Source organism: Mchenga conophoros, linkage group LG22, assembly GCF_057382185.1.
Source record: "Mchenga conophoros isolate Kocher_MC1m ecotype Shallow Benthic linkage group LG22, M_conophoros_male_GT1.1, whole genome shotgun sequence".
Taxonomy (NCBI): Eukaryota; Metazoa; Chordata; class Actinopteri; order Cichliformes; family Cichlidae; genus Mchenga; species Mchenga conophoros.
In genome coordinates this window covers 6013910-6023483 of record NC_140546.1, presented here as the reverse complement: position 1 = coordinate 6023483, position 9574 = coordinate 6013910, and positions in this window count along the sequence as shown.

The following is a 9574-nucleotide window of genomic DNA, read 5'->3' as shown; positions in this document are numbered from 1 at the left end:
CTGCAAGTATTTTCCGTCATAGCTGGTGGAGACGGATGGCATTGTCTGCCCTCACTAGGTCCACAATGGCAAGTTCCTGCTGTTGTGTGAACAGGCGTTGGCGTCCTCCCCCAGAAGGTCTTCGAGTCATTCTAGAGAAATACAACCACATATTGTCATCGGTTTGCTTATTTTTCTTACAGTACTTTACTGTATGTACTGTGTCATCCACTGTACAACACTGTACTTCAATATAAGGAATCAGCCACTTTGGCTGCAAAAGGAGCATTAGCACCCCGTACACTTGATATGGTAATGTGATATACTGTAGAACAGTGCTATAAAACCATCTGAGTAGAGCAGAAGGTATGGAGGTGCAGACATACCTGTTTTCTAGTCGGAATGTTCGTATTACAGATGTCACTGTGAAGCGGCTTAGATGTGGGTGGACTCTCTGCCCAGCTTCCCTCATAGTCAGGCCATGGTTGATGACATGGTCCACCAAAGTTGCTCTTATTTCATCAGAAATATGGGTCCGTGCATGGCCTCTTCGGCCTCCTCCTCCTCTTCCTCTTCCTCTTCCTCTTGCTCTCCCTCCATCCATGCTTGCAAAGTTCTTGAAATGGCTACGCTGAGGGCTTTTTGTAGTTGGCTAATTGGTGTTTGGTTTTGCAAGTAAGTGCCTTCAGGTGTGTATTTGAGTGGTTGCAATTACCCGATGTGTTTTGTATTTTGGATACATGTGTTTTCCGAATGGCACCCTGAAATTTCATTTTGTGAACGAAGTGTCTTATGTATGAAATGGAGTGTAGCATGCAGGACCATGTGTGTTGCATAAAGGAGTAGGTGTGTTGCATAATTGGAACTGGGGTGCAAAGCAGCGCTTTTGTTTAAGGTAGGGGTACATGTGTTTGAGGTATGGTAACAAAAGCTTCAAGTTGTGTTACTTTAGTCTAGGCATGGGTTCATGGTGTTCAAGCAACGGGCAAAAACTGTAATCTCCAGATATATCTGTGCTGTCAGTTTGGCGATGGTGTTGCCATGTTTTTTTGTATATGTTGTATAATGTATTAGGTGGAGGCTAAAGGGGAAAAACGTACCTGCTGCTCTGCGTTCTTAGCTGACACCATGCCTGTAACCTGGACAAGCAGCTTTAAAAATAGATGAACAATGGAGAGATTTGTTACAGTGGTGCCATGTGTATACTGGAGCAAAATGTGCTGCCTCTTGTCTTGTGTTGTCTCAATATTCTCACATTACTTGTTTTCATCACACAAAATCAAGTCAATTTGTTTTTTTTATACCATCTATTAAAAGCTGTGGCCTCAAAATAATCAGCTGGCATTTTTGAAAAAATAAAGAGACCAAGCTACAAGGTCTTTGTGCCCACGTCTGTGCCCATGTCTTAAAGTGTCTGTGATGACTTCATTGCAATCAATCATTCTGGGCACAGGTGTCAAATGTGTTCCTCATTATTCCAAGAAAAGCCTCAAACAAACCTGCTAATTAAACTGACCCTGAGGAGAAAAGAGAACATGACTTTATATGTAAATTATGCAGCTTCTGTGAAAGCTGACAAAAAAAACATTGTTAATGAAATGCAACTTTAAAGCCCCAGTGTGCCACTTTTATAAAGGATATTTTGCATGTCAAAGTTCTCTTTTGCTGTCAGAGAAACCGCCCCCCAAAAAACAAAAATCATATACAGATGCAGTAGGGACAACAGCAGAATATATTCTTAATGAAACTTACTGCTGAAGTCATGATCAACTCACTTTCTGCAAGTGTGCCCCAGACCTGTGGCTGCAAAACAAGCCCACATCATCAACACTCCACTGCTGACAGTTGGTGTGAGATATGTGTTGATATGTGTGTTTGGTTTGTGGCAAACATAGCGTTGGTGCATTATGGTCAAACATCTCCACTTTGTCTCGTCTGTCTAATTGTTCCAAAAGTCTTGTGGCTTGTTCAACTTTGTAAACCTAAGCTGTGCTGCCATGTACTTTTTTTTTTTTTTTAGAGAGACAAGAGTTTCACCTGGAAAAGCCATACTTGTTCAGTCTGATTTTTTTTTTTTTTTTTTTTTTTTTTAAATTGCACTGTCGTGAACTTTTTAGAGTCTGAGATGTAGCTCTTGTTATTTTTTATTCAGTTTCTCTGAGCACTGCATGATCTGGCCTTGGTGGATTGTGACACCTTAATTATAGTGTGTTGTTTTACAGGAATGCAGGAGGACAAAAACAAGGATGAGGCCAAAATTAGACTTATATGACATAACAAAGGTGACACAGGTAGATCTTATTGGTTTCCACCTATCTATAAGGAGGGAAAGAAATCAAGGCAGGAAATAAAAACAAAACCCCCCAAACTAATATTCAAAAAGCTCAAAATAACTGTAATAAGCGAATAATTCAAACATTAGGTCAAAGAAAGGGAAGAACAAGAGAACGCAGAGGGCTCGAGGAATCTGAGATGCTAGAAATGCAAAGAACTACAACAACCCTGACTGTTACAGGGTCCATGGCATCACATGAGCACAAACTATTGGCTTTTGCTTGAGCCTGAATGAATGGGACAGGCCAATTGGATGTATCACCCCATTCACTCTGCTTTATTGATTAATTTATTACTGTAGCTAAACTACCTATAAATGTTCTTTTAGTATTGGATGCATAGAAAATGTTAGCAGTAACCCAGTTCAGTTCAATTTACTTTATTTATATAGCACCAATTCACAACAACAATCATCTGAAGGTCCTTTTCTAAGAAAAGATTCTGTAATATTTGTGAGGTTATTATACTATCTTATGCCACCTTTTATACTTCTAATCAAAGAATTGTTGAATCATTATATATATATATATATATATATATATATATATATATATATATATATGAGGCCACCTTGGAATAAAGATTGTGAAATCATTACACTGTTTTATGATGCATTATACTGTTTTTTTAGAGAATCATGGCCTTATTTGTCTGATTAGAAAGAACAGAACATACTGCACAGGAAGCCAACGTCATAACTTCGGCTCACTGAGAGAGAGAAAGAAAGTGGATGTTTAGGTTTTAAGACTTTGGAGGGTGTCTGCCAGACACTTCGAAATCTGGCGAACACCCTCCTGTCCACATCTCCCGTCCGGACGTTTATACTCAAAGTGTTGTATGGAATAATGAGAATTGTATGGAATAAAGAGATTGTTGATTGAGTATTTATACTCCGAGTGTTGTTCTTGCTTCAGCCCAAAGATCAAAGAATTGGGATATTTAACATATTAGAAAGAAAATCCAAACAATCAGATGACATCTCAGGGTCAAGCATGAGATGTTGTTGTTGTTCTTGTTGTGGTCCAGAGGTGATGGGGCAAGATTTTGTATGTGAGACTGATTTTAAATTCAACTTAATGAGGAGGTGGGGTGCCCCCGGCCTCTCGGCCTGGGGCTCGGTCACTCAGGCGCAGCTGGGGGCCGGCGGAGCTCACGGGCGCGTCACTGCAACTCCCCCTGACTTCTGCTCCGCGGCTGCTGGGCGAGCCCTCATCTGGGACTCTCCTCAGCTCTTACTGGAACAGTGGCGCGGCTGCCCCTCTGTTGGTCTTCCATGGTCTCTTGTGTTCTGGGGGCCTCTGGATGTCTGGAGTTTTGATCTCCTCCATACCCACTTCACACCCTGGAGGACGGGGCTGTGGCCCCCCCACACTCCCTAGCAGATCATTACATGGAGAAACCTTTGGAATGCAAGCATGCTGATCCACACAGGTATGCACACATGGGTATTCACAGACGCGGACTAAAGCTTTCTTGGCTGCTGCCTCAAAGCACACTGTGCGCTGTCTATCTTGCGTGCTGCACAATATCGTTTATTACTTAGTAAATACTGATATCTATGACTAGCTAGTTTATTGTGATGGTGCTTTGTTTTCTCTATTATTATGTTGCTCTTTGTTGTTTGCTGTCTCCTCTGTTTGTTTGTTTGTTTGTTTGTTTGTTTTTTCTCCATACAGGTGACCCAGGAGTTCTTTTTTTTTTTTTTTTCTCTCTCTCTCTTCCCCCCCCCTTCTCACCGTCTCTTCTCCCCTTTGGTTTTCTTTCTTTCTCTCCCCCTCTTTCTCTCATTCATTCCCCCTGTCCTATTTATTAAAAAAAAAAAAAAAAAAAAAATGACAAAGGATGAACTGAAGCTCTGCCATCACGTAATGTCGCATACTGCTGTTTCTGATGTCATTTAAAAAAAAAAAAAAAAAAAAAAATTCAACTTAATTTAACCTAGAAGCTAATATGGGAGAATTTTGGGCTGTTTCTAGTCTGTTAGTATTCTCATTGCAGTATTTTCGCTCAACTGAAGACTTTAAGATAGCGAGTTAGAATAATCCAAGCATGAAGTCACAACTAATAATGACTTTAACTGGTAAGTCAATGAATGCCATAACCTAACCACCACCCTGCAACTCTGCACCATCATTTTACAAAAATATTAATAGTAGCACTAAATACATTTTGCATCTCAGCTCATTAAAAGTTGGTGAGTGGGTGGAAATGTGACCTAATGACATTGAGCTCTTCCAAAACATCAACTTCTTCACAGAATTGTTGCATTTTGCATGTTTAAATATATTTACCGGTACATGCAATTTTTCATAGTTTTTACAAATCTGTGGTTCCACCTTTTTTGTGTGTCTATGAAACAGAAACTATCACCGTTCTCATATCTCCCTCTTTGGGGTGTTTTCGCCTGCTCATTCTGGGGTAGAACCTTTTCTGCACAGGAGGAATTTTTAGGTGACAAATTGTTGCAGAACCTGTTTATATCATATTTTTAAAAAAAGCAATAACAGTCAGCAGGTGCTATGCTGGTTCAAAGCTTTTGCTGGCAATACTGCTTGCCTTCCTACCTTTGGTATCCACAGATAGTGAAACAATGTAAAACAAACTTAAAGCAAGTTCATAAGAAAGTAAAAAAAATAACAGTCTTTGCACCATGTCACAAAGTTAGCCCCCTCTTCCCTGTTGGGCAGCTTGCAGCCATTGGCCTGCAAAAAATGTGGTCTCACAGTCTGTGGGCAGACCGTATGGAGCGTGAGTGGAGGACCCAAATGCAGACAGAGAACAAAAGGTGAGCTTGAACAAAAGGTGAGGCTTTATTGGGCTGATACAAGAGAAACATAAATACAAGGCAAGATAAACATAAGCTGTGATGAGACTGGAAAACTGGGAAACAACTATGAACACTTTAATACCTATGAAACTATGAGAACTACAACACGAGGTACACGACTAGACAAGAAGAACAGACATCCTGACAAAGACTAAATACACACAGGTGATACTTGGGGGCAGTGGAAACACATGGGGAAAACAGCTGACACTCAGCTAAATCCTAACTGATAATGGCAACACAAGAACTAACATTATATTCAATATAATATAAGAACTCAAGATGAACTCTAAATGCTGAGTCACAGACCCAGCCCCTGACATATGGCTTAAAGCCTGAGTTGGAAATGTGAATCCAAACCGACACGGTCTATGAGACATGGAGATCTCACCTCAGTGGCCAGGTATCTTAACTCATTCACTGCCATTGACGTCTATAGCCGTCAATTGCAGTGAATGAGTCAATGGGTTTAACTCATTCACTGCCAATGGCTGGCAGTGAATGAGTTAAGGGAGACCCTCGCACTCTTTGGTCCAAAAGAGATGGGGGGTTGTGGTCTCTGACACAAAGCAGCTGAACAGTAAAATCAAACTGGTTTTCATCTCCAGTTGGTGCATTTATTACACTTGCCTGCCTTTCCGCTACATGGACCTGCTAATATCACTCCAGTCCTTTAGAAGCTGCCAGCAGGTCTGTTTGAGAGTTGCTCTGCAGCTGCCAGTAACTTGACCTGTTTACCTTGCCTACCTGGCCGCTGTCTGTTTACACTAATGGATGTGTCCATGGACTAAAAATCTAAAACTCTCAGCTCTCTTTGTCTTCTCGAGCGTCCTTGAGCAATTTTAACTTGCATTCAGTCATTATCAGTCATCCAGGACGAAAGTGGTAGCTAAAAGCTTAAAAATTTTATTCTTTATGCCATTTAAATGCTACCTGTCATTCCTCTAAGTGAAATTCACAAAATGCAGACCTGAGGAACAACTGTGCTTTTTAATAAATTCTAACACAACTACACAATAACATGACAAATAGTAATGAGTTTTCTTTTTCTTCCAGATGTTCTTTTCTCTGAGTTTCAGAGCAGAGTTTTGTTTTCCCATGACATACATGTTAAGAGGCTTTTTCACTCTGACAGGAATACTGTTCTGGGAAAACAGTCACGTCTATCAACATCTGTGTCGAAAAACTGCCTGACTTTCTTCACATTTCTGCAAGAAAATAACACATGGTGCCAAAACACAAGTGCTGGCAACTTTAATTAAAAAAAGCAGCCAGTGCACGTCGGTCTTAGAGCAGCTTTGAGCACATCTAACCATTTTCTCTGCCTAGGATGACTAAACACTTTTCTTCCTATGACTTAAATAGATGTGTGATTACTTCTTGGCCTGTCTTTCTCTGTACTTTCCCTCTTTTTATCCTTCGCCCGGGGGAATTGATGGAGATGTGTCGGGGGTCCAGAACCACAGGTGTTAGGACCTAGCCAGTAATGAATGGCTTCCAGCTGAATGTTAATCATGATTAACGAGTGAGAATGGCCAGGAGGCAGCGGGGCCTGACGACAGGGAGCTGACAGGGTGTAGCAAACAGTGCACACAGAGCGGCGCAGCAGGGGGGCAGTTTGGCCAGCCAAGGACAGACATGTTGACACTCTCCCGCATTTCACGAATCTTGGATCGTCGCTTTATAGGGCACAAATCTGTTTTCCAATGAAGGTAGTGGTATGGCAAACTTTATTTTTGAGATGAGATGAAATATGAGTAATGCAATGCCTGTCAATTAATTTTAAATATGTAATATAGAACAAAATTCCACTCTTTTCATAAGAGTACAGTCTATTTTGACGTAATATTTGTGCTCAGAACAGTTCTTATCTGTGTCTGCAGCAACAACACCACAGTGGAAATGGGAAGATTGGTTTCTTGTGGCTCTGATTAAAAAAATAATCCCCACTGTACTCCCTGCAAAAGTTGTTTACATGCCAGAGGAATCACTTCAGCCTCACTGCAAAGAAAGAGGGAAAAACACGGTGAGAGAAAAAAGAAGAAATGAGCTAAAACGATTTGGTATTTTCAAAAACTTTAATGAGTGCACCTCGTCTTATGTGTTACACATGATAAGATGTATTTGCAAAACCAGCGACAAAACACAGCTGCTAAACCATTTCCATCAAGACAGAAAGATATATTCAGCTTACTGTGCACAACAGGAAAGGTTGCAGAGGTATTTGGCAAGTCCATGTTGGGACTCCTTTTTAAGGTATGTATCCCATACACTGAATATTCATGCAGAAGGAAGTCTTTACGCTACTGCTACTGAATGGGGTAAAGGGTATTTGTTGCAGATGTGATGTGAAGTAGGACTCCTGATGAGCTCAGTGGAAGCAGCCAGGGAAGCAGGTCCTGATGAAAAGTGCATGAGGGTCACATTTATCTGACACCGACGGCAGCAGAGAAAGGAACACTTTGAAAGTTTCACTGCAATGACATGTTTGGCTCAGACAGTGTAGCAGAGTCCGACTGTGTCATGCTTTCAGCTGAATCACTCAGTCAGATGAGTAGGAATATACAACCAGCGTGATGATCTCAGTGTTTTTGCTCACCTTTCATTCTGTGTCTTTATTCTAGATGTAACAGTTTGTCCTCTCTCTGCCATATATATGGGTTTACTCCTGTATGCCTACCTTATTATAGAATTTATGTCTCACTCTAAGCATAATCGGGTAACAACACTGACAGAGGTTCAACTCTTAGCTGTTGTAATGTGCCGTAAACAAGCTGCAACAACAACATCAGCTAGTGTTCCCATGGCTGTTTATAGGAAGTATTTTCCTATGTTGCTCCCAACATTACAGCTGGAATAACTTCAGTATTCTCCACTAATTAGCAGCTGTCAGTGTCTGAGTTGCAGTCATACACTCTATCCCTCCAACTTGTTAACCCAGTAATCTACTGTTAACTTAATAACATAAGAGGAATGCAAAGTCAGCAGACATGATGCTAAAGTTAAGGTTTTATGTTCTTCTATTTATTTAATTGATGAACTGTTGAAGGACTTATGTTAATATTTTGGTTCATTTTTTTTTAAATCTTCTAACCTTGTACTCTGTACTTAAGCCCTACTTCAAGTATTGTGTTACTATCGTGACAGACAGTGTACATCTCTTTTCATACATGAGGGGAAAACCACTCTTAATAGGAGAGAAATGCAAAGTGTACAACTTCTAGTGACCTTTTTAAAAAAAATACTTCCACTACAAAAATGTCATCTGTGGTTCTCAGAAATGCTACTTTAATTTCATGTATAATACTCGATGCCTGGGCTCCTATTTATAAGCTGTGGATAGCCTCTGGGGAGTCTTATTTCAAAAATGTCAGTTTTATCTGTCATGATGGTAATTGCATTTTAATTGCTTAATTGTTTTGTGAATAATCTTGTGAATTGAATTTAACTGAACTGATGTCATTGTGGCTACATGTTTTATCTACCAGAATGTTGTTCTCAGGTGAGCTTAGGTGGTATAATTTCTGATTTGTTGCCATCATAGAAATGATGCATGCAGTATATGTAGAGATATGCAGCATCAGGCTGCCCATCTACATTGTTTTCTTTTCCTTTGTCCCATGTGGGTTTGAGATTGTGCTCTGTGGTTATGTGATATAAAAGCGAAGGAGCCTCTCTGAATGATAATTTGCTGTCAAAGTGATTGGATCAAAACTGAAAAGAATGACTTTTCCCCATTTTGCATAGAACAAGCATACTTGAAAAGGCAAACTATCCAACTCTGTGACATGATAGCGCATAAAAAAACAAGCAGCAAACGGAATGAGAGAAAAATTTCAGGTCGACTGTGCAGATCATACTCCCAGAGGCATTCATGCATTGTTTATTTTTCCCTTCATAGGAGCCCTGAGGGAGGAGGAAATTACCTTGTCGCTCATCAGCGTGCTGCTATAATAGCTCTGTGTATTGGCCGTATGGCAGCAGTAAACATGGATGCTGGAGCGTGTGCAGCTGTAGGCGGGCGGGACAGGTGCTCGTATGAATCAAGTGGGAGAGTGTGTGTATGTTCAGGTAAGTCAGCGCTTGTGTGTCGCTGAACCATCTGGGCACACTTTGCTCCAAATGTGAGGATGGCAGAATTTCTGTGTGTGTGTGTGTGTTTGTGTGTGTGTATCTGTTAACGTTTCTACTTCTATGCAACTCTGCATCTGTTAGTGGAGAATCAGCACGTGTTAATGAGGGAGATTACACTTCCACGCTGCATTAGACACCATCACTCAGCCACAGTCAAAGGTCAGCTGATGTATTTTGTGAGGGTAGTTCATTGTGGCGGTCGATGACATTGACTAGTCTCATAGGTCAAATCCCAAATTAGCCTTCTGACCTCTCCACTTTGACGTTTACTCATGAACATTGACTGTAAGCGTGTCTGAC